Source organism: Phacochoerus africanus, chromosome 7, assembly GCF_016906955.1.
Source record: "Phacochoerus africanus isolate WHEZ1 chromosome 7, ROS_Pafr_v1, whole genome shotgun sequence".
Taxonomy (NCBI): domain Eukaryota; kingdom Metazoa; phylum Chordata; class Mammalia; order Artiodactyla; family Suidae; genus Phacochoerus; species Phacochoerus africanus.
Window position 1 is genome coordinate 15,588,499 of NC_062550.1, and position 20,775 is coordinate 15,609,273.

General features: G+C 36.3%; 1 protein-coding gene across 7 annotated transcripts in view; it reads right to left on the reverse strand.

Moving 5' to 3' along the window:
- RIC8B (RIC8 guanine nucleotide exchange factor B) overlaps nucleotides 1–20,775 on the reverse strand; it is a 110,102-nt gene that overhangs the window by 79,029 nt on the left and 10,298 nt on the right. The gene's annotated exons all lie outside the window — the stretch shown is intronic.

Consider the following 20,775-nt stretch of genomic DNA (forward strand, 5'->3'; position numbering starts at 1 on the left):
ATCACTGAACTACAATTAACTGACACAAGTTAGATGTTGGGGACCAGAGGTTAACTAAGAATCACTGATCAAATAAGCAGAGTAGAGCTGAAAGCCATTAGCACAAATACATTTCCTCAACTGTCCTGAAGATAAAGGTGGCATGGACAGGAATGGGATGTTATTGTCTGGTCACATTACCTTTCTTAAGTGTTAAAAATTACTAGAGGTGTGAAGCATACTCCTTCTTTAAGATCAGTAGTCCTGGGCTTGAAACTTGTTCAAGTTACCAAGGACTCTTAAAACCAGAACTGTGTTGTGATTAAGAGCAGGGGCTCTAGATTTAAATTTCTTATGTTCAAAGGCTAACTCCTCCACTGTCTTCTGCTGGTGTGACCTCAGCAAGTTACTTATCTCTCTGAGCTTCATTTACTGTAAAAGTTAAATGACAGCACACATGTACAGCACTTAGAACAGTGCCTAGAATGTGTTAAGTGTTCAGTGCAGGTTATCTTTTATGTATGATTTTAAGGAAAAATCTCGACGTCCTCAGCTTTCCATTTAAGATTCTCCAACCTGCTTTTTGAGTCTTCTCTTTCATTCTGTTCCTCTATCGAACCCTCCTCTCTAGTTATATTCCTTTGAAATTACTTCACATAGCATCTTTTGCCTTCTTATCATCGTCCCTCTATGTGCATCAGTCCTCTGACTATTCAAGTTGTAAACACTCTCCAAAGCTAAGCTTAAAATTTACTTGATATAAAGTTTTCTCTAACCATTTCAGTCTCCAACCTTCTCCTTCTCCGTGGAATATTCAAACCAAAATTTGTAGCAATCACTTGGCACTTAGTACATTCTTCCTGTTTTCTTTTCATGAGTTTGCTTCAACTACTAAAAGCCCTCCGAAGGTGGAAAGGACATCTTTCTTTTATGAGAGAAGAGAATGTATTGTAGTGGCTTTTGAATCAGAAAAACCTGGGTTTAATACCCAGCTTTACTACTGTGTGATTCAAACATGTTATTTTGCTTCTCTGAGCTTCACTTTCTCATTTGTAAAATAGGAATAATATCACTCACATCTCAGAGGGCTGCTGTGAAATAGACTCTGGGACATAATAAGCACTCTGAATTGTGACAATTACTCTATTTTTTTCATAATGCTCATAGCCCTGAGCAGAGCAACTAGCACACAGTAAGCATCCCAAATATAAACTAACTGTACTAAGAAGTTTCCTGAACGTAAAGCATTAGTAAAAGTCTATTAATGTTGTTTGCCTCTTCTCCTTTCTAAGTAGTAAAGGTTATTCTTATAATTGCCCCATTGGGTAAAAAAGTCTTCTCATATGAACAGATGAAATTATATGTCTCCACATAAAGTTCTTTTTTTCTGAAGAGTTTAAATTACATTCTTTAAAATGTAAAATGCATTAACTACTGAATGGAAAAAACATTCTAATTATACTACCTCGTATATTTTATATGAAGTGGACAGAAGGGTTTATCCTTAGTCAATCTACCTGATTATCAGTATCAGGCATATCAATTTAGCCTACATAGTTACACTCATCATGTGTATATAATTTTGCTTCCTGTCTTTTAAATTTAATTTCTAATGTAATTTTAAGCATTTTCCACATTGCTATAGAGTCCTTATAAACATAATTTTAACTTGATGCAATATTAAATATGAGTCCTATTCTCAATAAGTATTCAGCATGAAACCCAGCATAGTTCAGAAAATCAGTGGACTTAGCATCAGAAGGGGTAGCTTCATAATTTTAATATTTACAGTACTATGGTTTGCTTATGTGCTTTACAGTTTACAAAAAGCTTTCAAATATATTCTCAATCTAAGGAATGCTTCCTGAGTGTTTACTATGATTCTTTAAATGATTTTCTAAAGGCATTTAACTACGAAGTAGAAGATCAAGACTCAATTGAGATCATCTGACTGCACTGTGATTTCCACTGCCAGTCCTTGATAGCACCATAGCTGTCGCTCGTTTATTAATTGTGACCTTGAGCGTGTCACTTTATTAGGCTTTCTTCTTCCTCTATACCATACATTAAGACGCTCTAAAGCAACCTGCTCCCAGCTGAAGAATGGCAGGGTTTTCACTATGAGCCCGTTAAAACTAGGATCAGTTGTCGCTTTAACTACAATACAAGCAAAACATGCTATGAAGCATATGTGAGCATTCAAATGATCTATCATGATTTAAATACTGTTGTAAAAGGTAATTTCTAAAAATATTAAAAAAAGAAAAATCAATTTTTATATACAAAGAAAATGCCATTGCTTATAATACAGATACCGTAGTTGGTCTATTATACTCTGGCAACCAAAAAGAAGTTGTCAGAAAACACTTTTGAGGAGTTCCTGGAGTGGCTCAGCGGAAACAACTCTGACTAGCATCCATGAGGATGCAGGTTCAATCCCTAGCCTTGCTCAGATGGTTAAGGATCTGGTGATGCCGTGAACTGTGGTGTAAGTGGCAGACTTACAAAGCGGCTTGGATCCCGCATTGCTGTGGCTGTGGCGTAGGCCAGCAGTACAGCTCTGATTGGACCCCTAGCCTGGGAACCTCCACATGCCATGGGTGTGGCCCTAAAAAGACAAAAAAAAAAGGAAAAGAAAACACTTTTAAGATAAATGCTATTCAGAAGTATCTGCATATTGGTGCCAGTTCACAAACTGTTACTAGACCATGTCGAAACAGATAAGTAAGTTCAGAAAGGTATAAAAAGTTAAGAGTATGCATTCAGAAACCTTTACAGCAATTAGACTTTGCTATGACATCCAAGGATGTGATTATTTCTTTAATAGTTCATTTTTATTGTACTTTACAAAAGTACCAGTTTTTTTTGTTTTGACAAACTAGGGAAACATTAACAGACTAACAAAAAACTTGGTCCTTCATCATAAATAATGTGAGAAGCACTGTTCTAGAGAATGTATTTTATCCTATATGTTTTCTTCAACTATGTAACGAAGGTAGTAAAACTAGCTGAGATTCCAGAATAATAAGGAAATAATACAAAGCCTCACAAATATACTTACTAAGACTCTGTTTAACTGTTAACAGAGGTGACAGTGTTAACATGGTGAAAAGTGATAGATGTCCATCAAAATCCATTCTGCCTTTTGTGAATATAAGAACTGAGGCAAGACTCATGACTGCCTAGCTATACCATACTCCTCAGCTCTTCTTCATGGCCATAGGAGTGTGGACACATACACCCTTTTCAGGTTTAAGTCATTAAGACAGTGGTTATGCCTTCTCTCCTTTCTTGTCCCCTTCTGCAGCCCAGAACCTGGAAGTGGCAACCCAGTATTGGCTAATAACCTGACAAATTTATAAAGAAATTGAGCCACTATAAACACATGGAGCAGAGCTACTCACCTGCATGTTGATGACCTCAGAATTCTTAATTGCAAAGGTAATAAACACCTATATTCCTTAACTCACTTCCTTCTTGGAGGCCTTTTGTTGCAACAACTTAGCTTTACATTTAAGTAAGAATGCATTTTTGAAACATGGTATCCCATCAATGCCCCATACAGAACTTCCTGTATCATCATTCCATAAGTAACAGAAATTATACTTTATCTCAATAGCTAAGCAAATACTCTCCACAACAAATACCAAGAGTTAGACCAAGTTGGCCCGTCTGTGTTATGGCTGGTTTGTATACTCATTTGTTCATCTATTCATTCATTCATAAGAATTCACCAAGTGTCTATTTAATAAATCCAAGATAAAATGGGTATGATAGTACCTACTTCATAAGGTGGTTGGGGGAATTAAATGAGAAAAAAGTGTGTTGCTGCCTTAAAATAAAATAAACAATAAATGTTATTTACCATTATAACTACAATGTAAGCTCCATATGGTGTAATAGATATGAGTTTGTCCAGTCATACAGACTTCACTTTGCTATTTATTACTTGAGAGATCTGGGCAAGTTATTTGTTTTTTCTGAGCACAAGTTTCATTACATGTAAAACAGAGATAATACTCTATGTATTACAGTGCTGTTTATTAAATGAGATGATGGTACAGAGTAAGAGCTAAAATTGTGCATTTTAAAAACAAGACCTATGATTAAAGATCTCAGCCAAGAGCAGTTTCTTGAAGGAGGCTTGTTTTTTTTAATTGAAATAATAAGGCTACATGTAGATTTGACATCTAGTTTTTTCCCCAACATCAGTGATTAATAAAAGGATTTAATGGGCAGGGGTTCTCAAAAATCTTTACTATTAGTTGATGAAATTCTAGTAAAGATTCATAAATTAATTTAGAATAAAAATTGGCCAATAACTGAACAACCAAATCTAAATGAAACAACAATGAACAGAGAGAGTGAACACTGCAAAAGACAAGGACTAAACTAATGTTTGTTTTATTTATAAGAAACAGGAAAAATGCAATAACTTTCCCGTTCAAGTTGGAAAGAAGGGCAGGGTACACACATAGCACAGGCAGTGAGTTCAACTTGGCAGTAACCCTATGATAACCACAGGCTAGAAAAGAGTCCAAGAGCCAAACAAAATGAGTATAATTTCTAGAATCAGAATATTAAAGAGTTAGAAAGGGCTACAATGACTACTTAACATCAACAAACAATAGCAGTGTAAAAGCTTTGATAAAAAAATGGGTTTAGGAGTTCCCATCATGGCTCAGTAGAAATGAATCTACCTAGTATCCATGAGGATGCAGGTTTGATCCCTGGCCTTGCTCAGTGGGTTAAGGATCCGGCGTTGCTGTGAGCTGTGGTGTAGGCTGGCAATTGTAGCTCTGATTTGACCCCTAGCCTGGGAACTTTCATACTTCTATATGCCATGGGTGCGGAACTAAAAGACAAAAAAAAAAAAAATGGATTTAATGGGAGAGTAAGTCTGGAAAATCTATAAGGCTTAGTAAAATATTAGGACTGAGCTGCAGTTCCAATTCAGCTCCTAGCCCAGGAACTTCCAGATGCCACAGGTGCAACAGTAAAAATAAATAAATAAGTAAATAAATAAAATATTGATTATAGATGTACTATGGAAAAGAAACCTGTTTAATTTTCTAAAGCTGGTATTTCCTTTATTTATTTGATCATAGAATCCATTCTGCAAAAAATATCTAATAAGGTATTCAGGACTAGGAGATATTTATTTTATAGACATAAAAACTTACTCCCAAGGAAGCTAAATGATCTGCTTAAGGTAGCAGAGAAAGCTACAATGGGAAAGGGGACTAAGGTTATTATCTGACTCCCAGTCCTACTCTCTTCTCATGTTACTGGTATCTGACGATAAAATAAAGCAAAAATGAATGTTCTAACATTCAAAGCAATTTTGCGTTAAGCTAGGTCTGTGAAAGGAATTACTGAGGATTGACTTTTTTCTCCTTAAATAAAAAGACTTAAGTTCTCAAACATGGTTCTATTCCTCTTCTTCTTACTGTTTCTGTTCTGCCACTGTAGTGGAAGTGAAATACCTATCCTTATAGCCTACCACTCTCTCTTTAATAAGAATGGATTGCCCCCACCCCTATGTTCTTGCCCATTATGTCTATAACATTAGCCGCATGCTTGATTTATGCTCTCACTGCAATCAACCAGTGCTCCTACAGTGATGGAAAAGGACCCTGCTCTTAAAATAGGCACATTCATCTGGGAGATATGGCACAGTGCCAACGATACATAAAGTCACAGGACAATCCTAGTGCATCCTCTTTAACCACTGTTTTACTAAAAGATTTATCAAGGGTGGTGATGGGGAAGAATTTCTACATGACAATAAATGAACGCATTACAACTCACAATACAAAAAGTCACACGAACTTTTAGGATAAAATATTAAATGTGAAAGCAATTTTGTAGTTAAGGCAGGATCCCTTAAATAATGCCTCCCTGGACTCAAGGTTATGCCTACACATCTCTCTGATGGATGTCACTGGATATATATTCCACAGGAATCTAATTTTAGTTCTTAACTGGAGCTGAAGGTCAGCCACCAAAATCTGATAGTTCTAAACTTTTGCCCTCTGTGTACAGCAATGTTGTATGTGTGTGTGTATGCGCGCAAGAAAGAAGGAGAAAGACAGAGGTATTAAATTCTAAAATAAGCTTGCTATAATCAACAATTACAACAATGCAGTCAATTCCTGAAGACAGACCTAATTCAAAAATTGTATTTTAGAAAAACATTAAATAATTATTTCCAGGATTCTACAATGTGCTTTTAATAAAGGTTAGAGAGGATTCTGGAGGTCAAATTTGGAATTTCTTTATAAAAAGCTAAAGATGAGATTTTCTAAATGAATACAAATGCAGCTGGGTCCATTTATATTTAGCTTATTTATATCTATACAGTTTGGGGTTTTTTTCCTACTTGTAGTGTGGGAGGCAATGGTAACTGTCATTTTTTATTTAATGGATACTGTCCTAGTGAGTGAGGTTTTACCTCACTTTCTAAATTTCACCTCTAGCTCCCCTTCTTGCATATGTACATTTTTTTTTTCCAGTAATACAATCTTTCCGGCTATGTTCTATATCATGGTGATCCTGCCAAAAGACTGAAGAGAGAGTTCGGAGTAACAATTATGTAAGTTTGGCTCAAGCTTCTCTGCTAATTAGCAACCCTGAGAAAGACATGTTGCATCATCAAGAGTTCATTTACAGATGGGAAAGGCAGCTTAGGTGTAAATGAAAACTTAACAACCAATCAGCTCCCTTTCCTTTCTTGACTCAGGACAGAAATGGGCATGTCAAAACTTTGTTTTTCTTTAAATATAGTACCAGCCAACACTACTTCTCTTACTACTTAAGTAGGAGTCTTTATTTTTCAGACAGCCCTCTTTTCCACTATCTATGCAAAACATATTTTAATATTTTAATTTCACATACTGGCAAATAGAGAAGCATTATCATTTGCCACATTTTAATTTGCCAAATAAGGGAACATCAACTCATTTAATCTTTAGTGAGTAGTTAGCTACATTACAGTTTATGCAGTACACTAACAAGGCTGGAAGACGTACTCTATCACAACATATACTCAGTATCTTGGTGGCTGATGTAGATCCTGGTCCTATGAATCTCTACAGCTTTTTGCCTTTTCCAGTGTGTCAAAGTCTCTCCCAAATACAGCCTTTTTGGAATTTCCTTATTCTGTCTCCAATGCCATGTACTCTCCAATTCTCAAGTACTCACTTTGAACTAGTTACTCTATCTCTAAATCCCTAGTTTTCAGCTCTAGTAGCCTAGGCATGTGTGAAAGACAGAGGCTCTGATGATAAGCTGATGTTATGGCCTAAATATTTGTATCCCCACTAAATTCATGTTTGAAGCCCTAACTCCAATGTGATGGGGCTTTGGGGAGGTAATAGGGTTAGGTGGAGTCATGAGCAAGCAGGCCTGGTCTTACGGGATTAGCACTCTTTTAGGAAGAAACATCAAGGAGCTGGTTCACTGAAGTCCCCTCTCTGCATAAAGAGCAGGAGGTCAAATGAGTACACAGTGGGATGGCAGCTGACTACAAGTCAAGAAGGAAACCTACCTTACCAAAGCCTTGATTTTGGACTTCCCAGCCTCCCAAACTGAGAAATAAATTTCTTTTGCTAAAGCAACCCAGTTTTTGGTATTTTGTCAAGGTAGCCTAAGCGAACTAAGATAGTTGAAAATAGCGACAACAGGGAAGTTGTCTCACTGAGATAGTGGTGATTTTAAAGGTCTTCAAAGGCACAAGAACACACTAGCTGTAGCTGTATAGCAAAAAAAGCACAGAAACACAGTTTGGGTTCTAATTCCTAGTTCAACTATTTTCTGAACTTGGATCAGGAGCAATTTACTTATTCTATCTGAAGCTAAATTACCTCATGTGGAAGATAGAAATATATCTATTTCACAAGGTTACTGTGAAATATCTATTTATATTGTTAGTGTTATATTACTTAATATAGACAGCATCTGAGACAACATATCATAAGGCATCTTACAAGTTATTTATTGGAAAACAGTACAACTGAAGTAAAAAAAACCACCAGGGTTCAAACACTAGTTTGTAGCTAGTGATCTAGGTAAACTTCTTGAACTCACTGTGCTTCATTTACTTATATCTAAAAATAGGAATAACATCTAGGGCTATATAAATATTATATATGAGATGATATATTTTAAGATCTCTAGCACAGCGCTTGGGGTAGAACTGAGGCTCAAGCACATGACATCATAAAGATGGCCAGATAAACCAACAGATCAAGTAACATTAACACGCACATTGCACAGGCACAATAGGGCTAGGAAATTTTTATCTGTATTTTCCATCTAATGACAAAACCCCTTGAAAAGGAAAGGAAAATAAATACAACATTGCAATTTTGAATTAATTTTCTAGATTCTATAGTGTCCATTTAGAATCTTTAGAGTCTATAAATGAGCACTTACGTGCACAGGACTGATATAAGCATGTAACCTAAAATGCTCCCAATTTAAAATTCAAGTACATGCATAATATTCAAGAGAAATAAATTTTAACTGGTGACAAAAAGTTTATTTTGGGTTGGGGAGCTATAAAAGCAGATGACTCAAGTTATATGTATTTCAATATATTTAAACTATATAGTAAAAGATTGAAGGAATAAACTACATACAGAGAATTTAGCCAGAGAAAGCTTCTTGATAAATGTGTGTGCTGGGCAGTAAGTAGGGGGGAAAAAAGTGAAAGAGATGGAGCAGAAGGAATAGGAAGACAAGCTAAATGGTAGACAATGGCAGAGGCAGAGAGGGATGTGGATAAAGTAGGAGGATCAATTAAAGCAGATTTAGAGTTCATACAAGTAAAAGCTTTCTAACAATTAAAGTTATCCAACAGCACAGTGGCTGCTGTGAGCTTCCCATTACTGAAAGTATTCAGAGTGTTATAACCCTCAGCACAAGATACCATAGAAGGAATCACTGTACTGGAAGTTCCCTTAGAAGCCACCGTGCAATCATGATCACTGAAGACAGAAAAGGAGACAGAGGACCTAGTTTGAGTCCCAGCTCTCCCATTCATTAATTATAACCTTAGGCAAGTCAACCTCTCAGTTTTTCATCTACAAAAGGGGAAGCTGGGAACACTGGAAATGTCTGTTCAGCCAAGAACTCCTTCAGGTCCTAATTAGTCAAAGATGTACATGTTCTCTACTTTCCTTAGTACACAATCAAACTTTGTAACGAAGAGCTAATTGCTGAGAAAAAAAAACTTAACATTTTAAGCAAAAAAATAATAATCATAGCGAAAAAAAAAAAAAAATCTGCACCATGCCTAACTCCTATAGGCCAAGCACTATACTGCTCATGGGAAGGGCATATCCTTAGTAGTTATCCTGTCCACTCATGCTGCAAATCATGTGCTTCTGTTTTCTGTCAATTGTTTTAAATAGTTCAATGTCAAAGCTTTGTTTATGCTCTGCATCAAGTCTCATATTTTGGATGCCTAAAATCAGAAAATGAATAGAACCGATTCATAAGCCATACAACCAGTCAATTCAATTATTAATTGAGTGGCAGTATGGTGCAGCACATGGGCTGTGGCAACAGACTACATAGGCTAGAATCACATCCTCCCACTTCACTAGTTTGGACAAGTAGTTTCTTTGTGTGCCTTAGTTTCCTCATTTCTAAAATAAGTAAGATAGTAGTACCTACTTTATAGCTTTGTTGTGAGGATTAAATGTGTTAATATTCAAATAATGTTTGGAATGATGATGGATATGTAGTATTTAAAACAGCTTTATTGGTATATAATTTACATATCATAAAGTTTACCCTGTTAAAGTATACAGTTAATTGGTTTTTAGTATGTTCACACTTGTGCAACCATCATCACTGTTTTAGAACATTCTCAATACCCCAAAAGAAACCCAATACCCATTAGCAATAATTCCCCATTCCCCTATCCCGAACTAACCCTTGGGCAACCACAACCCACTTTCTGTCACAACCCACTTTCTGTCACAAATCTGTCTAGACATTTTAGACGTTTCATACAAATGGAATCGTACATTATGTGGCCTTTTGTGTTCACCTTCTTTCACTTAGTATAATGTGTTCAAGGTTCTAACATGTTTTAAGCACTTATCACTTCACTCTTTTTTATGGCTGAGTAATATTCCAGTGTATGGATATAACACATTTCATTGGCCCATTCAGAGACTGATGGACATTTGGGTTGTTTCCACATTTTAGCTATTATAAACAATACTGCTGTAAACATTCAAGCACAAGTTTTTGTTTGGCCATATATGTTCATTTCTTTTGGGTAGATACTTAGGAATGCAATTGCTGGGTTATTTAGTATCTCTGTTTAAACTTTTGAGGAAATGTTAGAATGTTTTCCAAAGTGGCTGCACCATTTTAAATGCTGTACCCAATCAGTAATGTATGAGGATTCTGATCCCTCCACATCCCTGTCAACACTTGTATTATCTAACTTTTTTGATTTCAGCCATACCAGTGACTGTAAACCAGTATCTCATTGTGGTTTTTGATTTGCACTTCCCTGAAGATTAATGATGAGTATCTTTTCATGTGTTTATTGGCCATTTGTATATCTTCTTTGGAAAAATATCTATCACATCCTTTGCCCATTTAAAAATTTTGTTGTCTTTTTATCAGAGTTCTTTATAAATCCTAGATACAAGTCTCTTATCAGATATATGATCTGCAAATATTATCTTTCATTCTGTGGGTTGCCTTTTCACTGTCTTGATAGTATCCTTTGAAGCGCAAAGGTTATTATTATTATTATTATTATTATTATTATTTGGCTCTTGTCTTTTTAGGGCTGCACTCACAGCATATGGAGGTTCCCAGGCTAGGGGTCGAGTTGGAACTGCAGCTGCTGGCCTACACCACAGCCACAGCAACACCAGATCCAAGCTGTGTCTGCGACCTACACCATAGCTCATGGCAATGCCGGATCCTTAACCCACTGGGCAAGGCCAGGGATCAAACCCACATCCTCATGGCTACTAGTAGGGTTCATTAACCACTAAGCCACAATGAGAACTCCTGAAGTACAAAAGTTACTGATGATGCCCAATTTATTTATTTTTTCTTTGGTTGCCAGTGGTTTGGTGTTATATCTAAGAATCCACTGTGAAGTCCAGGTCAAGAAGACTTATCCTCCTTATGTTCCTTCTAAGAGTTTTATGGTTCTAGATCATGCATTTGGGTCTGGTCTATTTTGAGTTAATTTTTGCATAGAGTGTGAGGTAAAGGTTCAACACATTCTTTTATATGTGGCTAGGTGTCTCAGCACCATTTGTTAAAACACTTTTCATTTCCCACTGAATGGTCTTATACCCCTGCCAAAATTAGTTGACCACAGATATGTGGGTTTATTTCTGGACTCTTAATACTATTCCATTGATCTATACTTATCTATATATCTATCCATCCACATATCTATACATAGCTTTTTTCTAAGACCCACAGTTGGTTCAATCTGTGGATGCAGAACCACAGATGAGAAGGGCCAATGATAAAGTTATACATGGATTTTTGACTACTCAAGGAATTGGCACCGCTAAGCCCCAAGTTGCTCAAAGGACAACTGTATTTATGTTTATCTATCCTCATGTCAATACCACACTGTCTTGATTATTGCTGTTTTATAATAAGTTTTGAAATTGGGAACTGGGAGTCCTCCAAGTTTGTCCTTTTCAAGATTTGTTTGGTTTGTCTATATCCCTTGCAATTCCATGTGAATCTCAGAACTAGCTTGTCAACTTCTACAAAGAAGCTACCCAGGATTCCAAAAGGCTTCTTTAACTCTATAGATCAGTGTGGTATGTAGTGTCATCTGAGCAATAGTAAGTCTTCAATCCATGAACATGGGGTGTTTTCCCACTTGTTTAGATCTTCAAATTTCTTTCAACAATGTTTTGTAGTTTTCTACAAAACTGAGTTACTTTCTGAATCTGAGTTATTTCCTCAGTTGTTGCTTGGTTAGTATACACATACCTTACAGTATTAGCTCTAGATTTATATTAATTACTGAGATACAGTAACATTACTTCTATATGATGCTATTCCTTTCCCTTCTTTTGTGGCATTATTGTTATATACATTATACGTAAATTGTCACTTGATATGTAATTTTGTCTTTTTTTATATTAATCCTGAAAAAACTTTCCTTGAAAAAGACACAAGCACCAGCATGTTCATTGCAGCACTACTCACAACAAAGAAAGACATGGAAACAACCTAAATGTCCATCAACAGATAACTGGATTAAGAAGATGTGGTATATATACACAAAGGAATACTACTCAGCCATAAAAAAGAACAAAATAATTTTGTCTTTTAAAGTCACTGAGAAGAAAGGATACCGAGTATGTATTTATAGTTTTTGTTATATTAGTCTTATTTATAATTTCTGGTTCTCTTGATTTGTTCTTGAGGATTACCATCTAGTGTCACTTCCTTAAGTCCAGTACAGCTTTGCTCTTATCCACCTTTGTGCCACTTTGGCAAATATATCACATTTCCATGTTACTGGCTGAACAATACACGTGCACACACACTGTTTTATACAAATGCTTTTTAGTTGAGAATAAATATGCATTTAAATTATCTTTATCAGTTCTCTTCTGTTTCTTTCTCTTTTTTTGGCCACACCTGCAGCATGTGGATGTTCCTCGGCCAGGGATCAAACTTGTACCACAGCAGTGACCTGAGCCACAGAAGTGACAATGTTGGATCCTTAACTGACAGACCCCCAGGGAACTCCTCTCTTTTGTGTTTTTGTATGGATTTGAATTCCTATTTGGGGTGATTTGCTTTTGGTGTGAAGAACTTTTAGTATTTCTTGTAAGGTGGGTCTGGAACAAATTCAGCTTTTCACTCATCTAAACATGTCTTTATCTCCGGTGCAATGGTAAAAGATAGTTCTACTGGATCAAGATTCTTGGCTAAGGTTTTTTTCTTCAAAGAAAAAAAGAGCTCAAGCTCCATGAATATATCATCCCATTGCCTTTGACCTATACTTGTGATGAGAAGTGGCTGTGTTCCCTTGTAAGTGACAAATCCCTTTTCTTTTGCTTCTTTCAAGATTTTCTCCTTGTCTATGAGTTTTGGCATTTTTACTCGGATTTTTCTGTTTGTGGGTCTCTTTGAGGTTATCCTCATTATTAAGCATCCTGGATATGTATGTTGTTTCCCAATGAATTTGGGAAGTTTTTATATATTATTTCTTCAAGTATTTTTTCTTCTCTTTTCTCTCCTTCTTATGGAACTCCCATTATGTGTATGTTGGTACATTAATGTTGTCTCAGATTGTTCTGAGGCTTTCATTTTCTTTATTCTTTTCTCTGTTCTTTTCTTTACACACTATTGATTTAACTTCAAGTCTGCTCATTCTTTTTTCTGCCAGGTTGAACCCAATGTTGGGCCTCTTTCAGTGATTTTTTTCCCAGGTTATTGTACTTTTCACTTTCAAAACTTCCATTTGGTTCTTCTTTTTTTTTTCTTTGTTTTCAGCTGCCCCATGGCACATAGAGTTCCTAAAGATTGAATGCTACAGCTACAGCAATGCCAGATCCTTAACCCACTCTGGTGGGCTGAGAATTGAAACTGCATCCTTGCCATTGCAGAGACACTGCTGATTCGGTTGCACCACAGAAGGGACTCTTCTTTTCCTTTTAATCATTTCTATCTTTGTACTGCTATTCTTCACTTGATGTGACACTGTCATCAAACCTTGCATTACTTCTTTAATTATGGTTTCCTTTAGTTTTCTGAATATATTTGTAATGTCTACTTTGAAGTCTGTTAAATCCAACATCTGGTCATTCTCACAGGCAGTTTCCCCTGCCTGCTTTCCTCCATTGTATAGGTCCTTCTTTCCTGTTTTTTTGTTTATTTGCATGGCTTTTTTTTTTTTTTTTGAAACTGGACATTTTAGATAACATTATTATAGCAACAATGGGTATTGCCCCTACCCTCCACAATTTGCCATTGTTATTTGCTTGTTTATTTGCTCAGTGACTAGATGAATTACTTTAGTTATGTATATTCTCCCCCTTGTTCTCTGCAGATGTAGCTCCTCATAGGGCTCATTCTTTAGTATGCCATGGTCACCCTTGATGACAGTGGCTTTGGCAGGCCTCTCTTTGACTTTCTCTTTCCCTGACCACACCCAGCTGTTATGCTCTACTAACTGCAGGCTGATTGATCTATTGTCTTCAATAGTGTCCTGGGGCATAAATTGCTCTACAAACTGAACCAATGTATAGGGCTCCTCTGAAGGGATAGTTCCTGAGGTGAGTATTTAAGATTTGTTCTAAACTACAGGAGGGTTCCTCCTCCCTGTCTCTTTCTTCCCTTCTTTCTAGCAAACTAACCAGCCTTCTGGTTAGCCCTCTATCTCCAAGGAATCTGTCAATCTCCTCTCAATTGCCTTTCACCACAACTTATATCCTCAGGCAGGAACTTCAGGCTGCTGCAAATTAAGTTTGTTCCTTGGGGGAGAGATTCAAAGCTCAGTGTTATAAGGCCTGTTTGTTCCTCTGGGCAAAGTTCCTAAGCCTTGGTTCTGATGCTGAGGACAGAGATAATAATATTCTTCTTTCTGGGTGACACCTCCTTAAGAGCTCAATGGAAGGGGACAGAACTCCTCAGCTTGCCTCTCCCAGGGTGGAACCTGTATCCCATTAGCCAGGTAAAAATGCAATTGGGACTTCAATATTTTCAGTGGTGCCCTACCCATGGCAGAGCTTCTGTCCCATGAGTGGGGGCTGGGTGAAAGGCGAGAGAATCCAACTCTCAGCTGTACTCACTCTGAATTTAGTCTCAGCAACATGGAGCTGGGCAAGTTGAGAAATGCTGACTTTATCCCTGTCCTTACTAGGCAGAGAGCCTTTCAACTGAGAGCTGAAGGAAGAGGGAGTTCTGTGTTCTTGGCTGCATCAGTTTGGAGGAGAGTTTCCATCTCACTCAGTTGAGAGAGAGGAGGGAGGGAGCAGGTCTCAGTTCAAATACCACAGACTTTCACTTTCTGACTTTTTCTGAGTTTTAGTAGATTTTTCTAAATAAATGTTCCTTCACTGACTGTATGCTCTTAGGACTACTTCCAGAGTCTTTAAATGGTTGTGTTTTTTGGGGATTTTTTTTTTTTTTTAAAGTTTCCCTGGGGAACAGATTCATAGAACTTTCACAACTGTCATGGCTGGAAGCAGACCCTCTTGATGAGTTTTTAATATGAGAAAAAGGATCCGAAACCTTCTCAGAGAGAAATCCTAAAAAGTGATACATACATGGACCTAGAGATTATCATATTAAGCAAAGTATAAGTCCAAAAGAGAAGGATACATAACATGTGATATCTCTTCAATGTGGAATCTAAAATATGACACAAATGAACATATCCATGAAACAGAAACAGACTCAACAGATATAAAGAACAGAACTGTGGTTGCCAAGGAGAAGAGGGTGGGGGAGAGAAGGATTGGGAATTTGGGATTAGCCAATGCCAACTATTATATATAGGATGAATTAACAAGGTCCTGCTGTATAGCACAGGGTACTATATTTAATATCCTGTGATAAATTCACAATAAAAAAGATATAAATGTGTGTAACTGAATCATTCTGCTGTATAGCAAAAGTAAACACAACATTGTAAATCAACTATAATTCAATATAATTTAAAAGAAAAAAATTGTAAGTGAATCATATAAAATTATGCATGGACTGTGACATCTATGGCTTACTAAATTAGAAGAGTGTTCTATTCTTTCTTCCTACATGCAGTTCTTCAATACCAGAGCAAAACATCATCTAAAATTTAAAAATGGAATCTGAAATGAAGTTTTAAATTGTTTTATTTTTAATTACTGTGAGGTATTTATCCTGGCTTATGATATAATTCATCCCTTCTAGTTAAATTTTATGCCAGATCCCAGCTGGACAGGAACTTTGTTTTTTGGCTATACCCACAGCATATGAAAGTTCCCAGGCCAGGGATCAAATCTGAGCCACAGCTGCAACCTATGCCATAACTACAGCAATGCTGGATCCTTAACCCCACTGTGCCAGGCTGGGGACTGAACCTGCACCTCAGCAGAGACCTGAGCCACTACAGAGACAACACCATCTCATTAACCTGGTGCACCACAGTGGGAATACATGGACAGGTACTTTAAAAAGTAAAAGATTTAGAATGCTTTTGGTCATGCGTGTGTTTGTGTGTTTTAAAGAAATAAAAATGATGAAAATGATTATCTTTAAAGTTATTGGTTTCTAAGTGAGAACTATACTTGCATCATGTATCAAAGTATTCCCTAAGGTGAAGATATCAAATAAAATTTGAGTCAAATCTGCAAGACATAAAAAGTTCATTTTGATTGGTGTTTAACAATTTCAAATGACTAAACTAAGTATGAAGGGATTTCCTAACAAGCATTCATGCCTCAAATTATTCCTAAGCATGGATTCACAGTATAGGATTGATGGCTCTATCTTGGCATATTTTCTTTGGGAGACTCTAATATGGAAAATTACCCATTTATTTTCTATAGTCAACAATAGCAACCCTCAGTATGCATCTGTAGCTGAGAAAGTGCCAAACCAGGAAAACAGCCAACTTAGGAACTAAGGCCTAACACAGGACTTGGCACATAGGAATTTCTGAAAAAATATTTGTGGACTAAAGATGTCTACTATATGCTAAGTACACCTAACTTTGGGGGCAAAAAGTAAAGAGAAATATTTCAAAGGGCAGCATGAATTTTTATGTTCAAATAAATTTATTTCACTCCATAAACTGGCTCCACAAGTGATATTATCTCCAGACCTAAAGAGCATTTCTATGTTCCCTCAAAAGGAACATGTAAGATAATCATGAAGGTTTAATTTAATTTTAGAGAAAATAAATGATTTTTTAAAAAAGCAGTGGGGAAGCTCCCATGTGGAGTAGCGGGTTAAGGATCTGGTGTTGCTACAGCTGTGGTATGGAGCGAGTTCCATCCTTAGCCCAGGAAATTTCACATGCTGTGGGTGTGGCCAAAAAAAGGTATTGCTCTTTGGTTATGCCCCTAACCATGCTACTATAAAAGAATATAATATGTAAATATATAATATAAACATATATATTTTCATATCACTTTAATATACTATAACAGAAAAGTTTAAGATACAGAAAAGATAAATTAAATACCATCCATAGTAATAATACTCAGATAGCCACTACTTAGTGAACTTCCTTGCAGACATTTTTCATTGTATAGTTTTTAGTAGTTTTACATGGTTGCAATCATACTGTACGAATACTTTTCTATTCTGCTTTTTCAGTAAACAACATTATGAAATGTGCTTGAGATTCTGCTATCTAGTAAAGAGAATATCAAACTCAAAACCAAACAATATGTACAAGTCATAGGAACTGGCCTCCACTTAATCTCCAAGTTCCCTTTATTAATTTAACAGGTGTTTATTATAGATTCCTATTCTGTGCCCCACGCAGTGCTGGGGATTGAAAATACAAAGAAGAGTAAGCCAGAATTTTTGTCCTCAGAGTTCTCAACTCAGTAATTACCCTCTGCCTTCACAGAAATATGAGCTTACCCTTAAATATGAGTTTAAGGGTAATGAAATAAATACTTGAAATTTAACTATTTTTAACTTCACTCTTTTGAGGAAATTACTATTACCTAAAGACTTATCTCATACAACAATGAAGTTTTCTGTATTTGACATGGTTGTATTCTTATCTTACAATTGAAAGAGCTACAATTCTTTCACTCATTTTATGACATGTATTTTTCAACCTTTATTGCAGTTAATTCTCTTTATTGGCCTTGAAATCAGTTGTGGTTTAGAAACCAATATAAGGAGTTCCCACCGTGGCTCAGTGGGTTAAGAACCCAATATATTGTCCATGAGGATACAGGCTTGATCCCTGAACTCACTCAGTGGCATTGCTGTGTCTGTAGCTCTGATTCAACCCCTATCTTGGGAACTTCCATATGCTGTGGGTGTGGCCATTAAAAAAAAAAAAAGGAAAGAAAAAAAATAGAAACCTAGAAACCAATATAAGAGCTTTCATTCCCTCAAGATGTAAATTTTCAGATTATTATCATACACCCCCCCATCCTACATATTTGCATGATATATTTGCTTATGTGCTGGTAATCATAGCCACAAGATGTAAAGCAAATGTTCAATAAGCACAGGTGCTTATATCCAAATATACCATAAGCCACATGCACCTGGAACTATTCACATTCTTTGCACAAACATTAGCAGTTGTATCCAACTTTACTTCTCTGGAAAAATTTAAGCATCCCTAGTTGGTAATTTTCTTTGATATTTTCCAATTTAAGTCTACTTGCCTAAACGGTGTCTCAAGGTATGAAATAAGAGATAAAACAAGCTACTGAGTCATAATTTCAAATGTTCTGAAATATGCCTCAAGTGGTAATGAGTGGGAGCTATGGAGCAGTGAGCAATGAAAGAGCTGCAAAGAATAGCCAGAAAATCTGTTCTCTAGTTGAGGCTCCACCACTTACTAGTGACATGAGTGTTAGCAAGTACATAAGCCTTGGTTTTCTTATCCATAAAAGTGAGATGGTGATACTATTGCCACACTTACAGCATTACTGCATTACTACTGCAAAGCAAATCTTTGTAAAAATACAAAACTCTACATAAGTATTAGGAATTAGGTCTAAGGAAAATTAATTTATAACCAATTCCTAAAAAGCTCATATAATCAAGTTTTATTTTTTGAAAGGCCCTGTTCCCTTACATTTACTTTTAAGTTGCCACAAAGGTTTCACATGAGAGGTATTTTTCAGAGAGACAGAACCCACAGTTTATTGAAAGAGGCACTCGTGGCAAGCTCCAGAGACATGTTTAGCAAAGAGAGAACTAGGGTAGCAAAACAAATTGGATGGTAATTTGAGTTCCTCTTACTTTCAGATTGGGTTTAATGTGAAGACATGCCTACTGTTCTATGCCCTTCTACCCTAAGAACTTAAAAATCTGTTAGGATATAGACCCCTTAGAAAAGTCCAATAATTTTAATTTTAAAATCTTTTCAGGGCCTTAGGCATGAAAGAGTCATTAATGGTTTTAACCCTTGGAGACTGAAATGGTTTTGTTTGTCAATGTTTTCCCATTAATGAAGATTACCTAGCTAGGTCCCTAATGACATCTGTTTGTATCAGAACTCCCAGGAAGCAGCAATCTACACACTAAACTGAAAATAACACCAGTATAGCAGTTACTATCACCAAAAATCTAAAAGGCAGTAAAAACAATACTTTTAAAAAGTTAGGTTTTAATACTATCCTACAGGAAATAAACATGCTTTATTAATAACTGTATAGGAAAATTTTCTTCCTTAACTGAAACTTATCATGGAGAGGGGGAAAAAAAAAATCTGTCTTAATGCACTTACTCTTGACTAAACCAAATAGCATCTGCCTTCCTATCATGAATACATTTTTTAAAATAGTCTTTTTAACATCTTGCTCCTCTTTTTTTTCTACTTAACTCTCTCTCCCATTGGCACATAATGGTCCGTCTTTCTCCTTTTTCCTCTGCCTCTCTCTTTACCACAGCATAGTATTTCATTATGTAAATGTATGGAAAAGTTTCTTCAAATATTCTCTAATTTCTGGAGACTTTTTTTTTCCAATCATCTGCTATTTTGTACAATGCTTCAATGAATAACTTTGTTTACTTTAATCTATCTACAGAATAGATTTCTAAAAGTGACACTGACTGGTCAAAGGGCAAAATGCATCTGTAAATTTTGGTAGATACTGTCAGTTTCTATTCCATAGAGACTTGTGTCATTTTGTGCTCTCACCAAATAAGTAAAGTACTTATTTCCTGAAGACCATTTATAAAAATACACATGCCGGGATCCCATCCTCCAAATTCTGAGTCTAGATATGGGTGGGGCCTGAGCAGGCCTATCTTATATCTTTCAGCACACCCCTGGCTGAAAACCCTGTTCTAAAAGGTACTCCAGTATTGTTTACATTATTCAAGTCCAAAAGAAAGTCAGAGTTAGATCCTGAAGCTCCAAAGTTTATACTCCATGTCATTCATTCAATAAAACTTTTGGAGAGCCTATTATATGCTGCGCACTCTAGATGTTAAGGATATAAAGACAAATAATAGTATTTGTCTTCAGGGAGTTTAGAGTCTAACAATGAGAGAAGGAGATATATAATTAAGAGACACTATATAAGCATAGTATTAGAGATTTACAGTGAATTTTATAGTTATACTGAAAAAGGGTACTTCATCCTATCAGGTAGACCAGAGGAGGCTTCCTGAAGGAGGCGCTCCTCTAGTTGAGTAGGAATTAACCAGGTGAAGAGGTATATAAGAGGGAGAGGGAATTTTAGGTAAAAAAAAAACATATGTGAAGGTACAAAACAGGAAACAGAAGGGATGTGTATGTGTACCTCTGGAAAGATTTCTTATTGCTAGAGCGTAAGTTCCGTAGGAGAGAAGTAAGCAATAAGCTGCAAAAGTAGGCAAAGATCTGATCACTGAGCATCCAGTATGCCATGTTAAGAAGCTTCAAGTTTATTATAAAGACAAAGAAAGTCATTCAATGGTTTTTAAAGCTGGTAGTGACACGATCAGATTGTTGTTATAGAATTATGGACAATGGACTAGCAGGACACATAACTGGAAAAAGAAGGATTAGGAAACTAGTACAGTAAACCAGATGAAGGCCTGCATTAGGGCAGGGGTTAAGGAGAGAACGTACTGAGAAATCTTACAAAGCCAAATGAG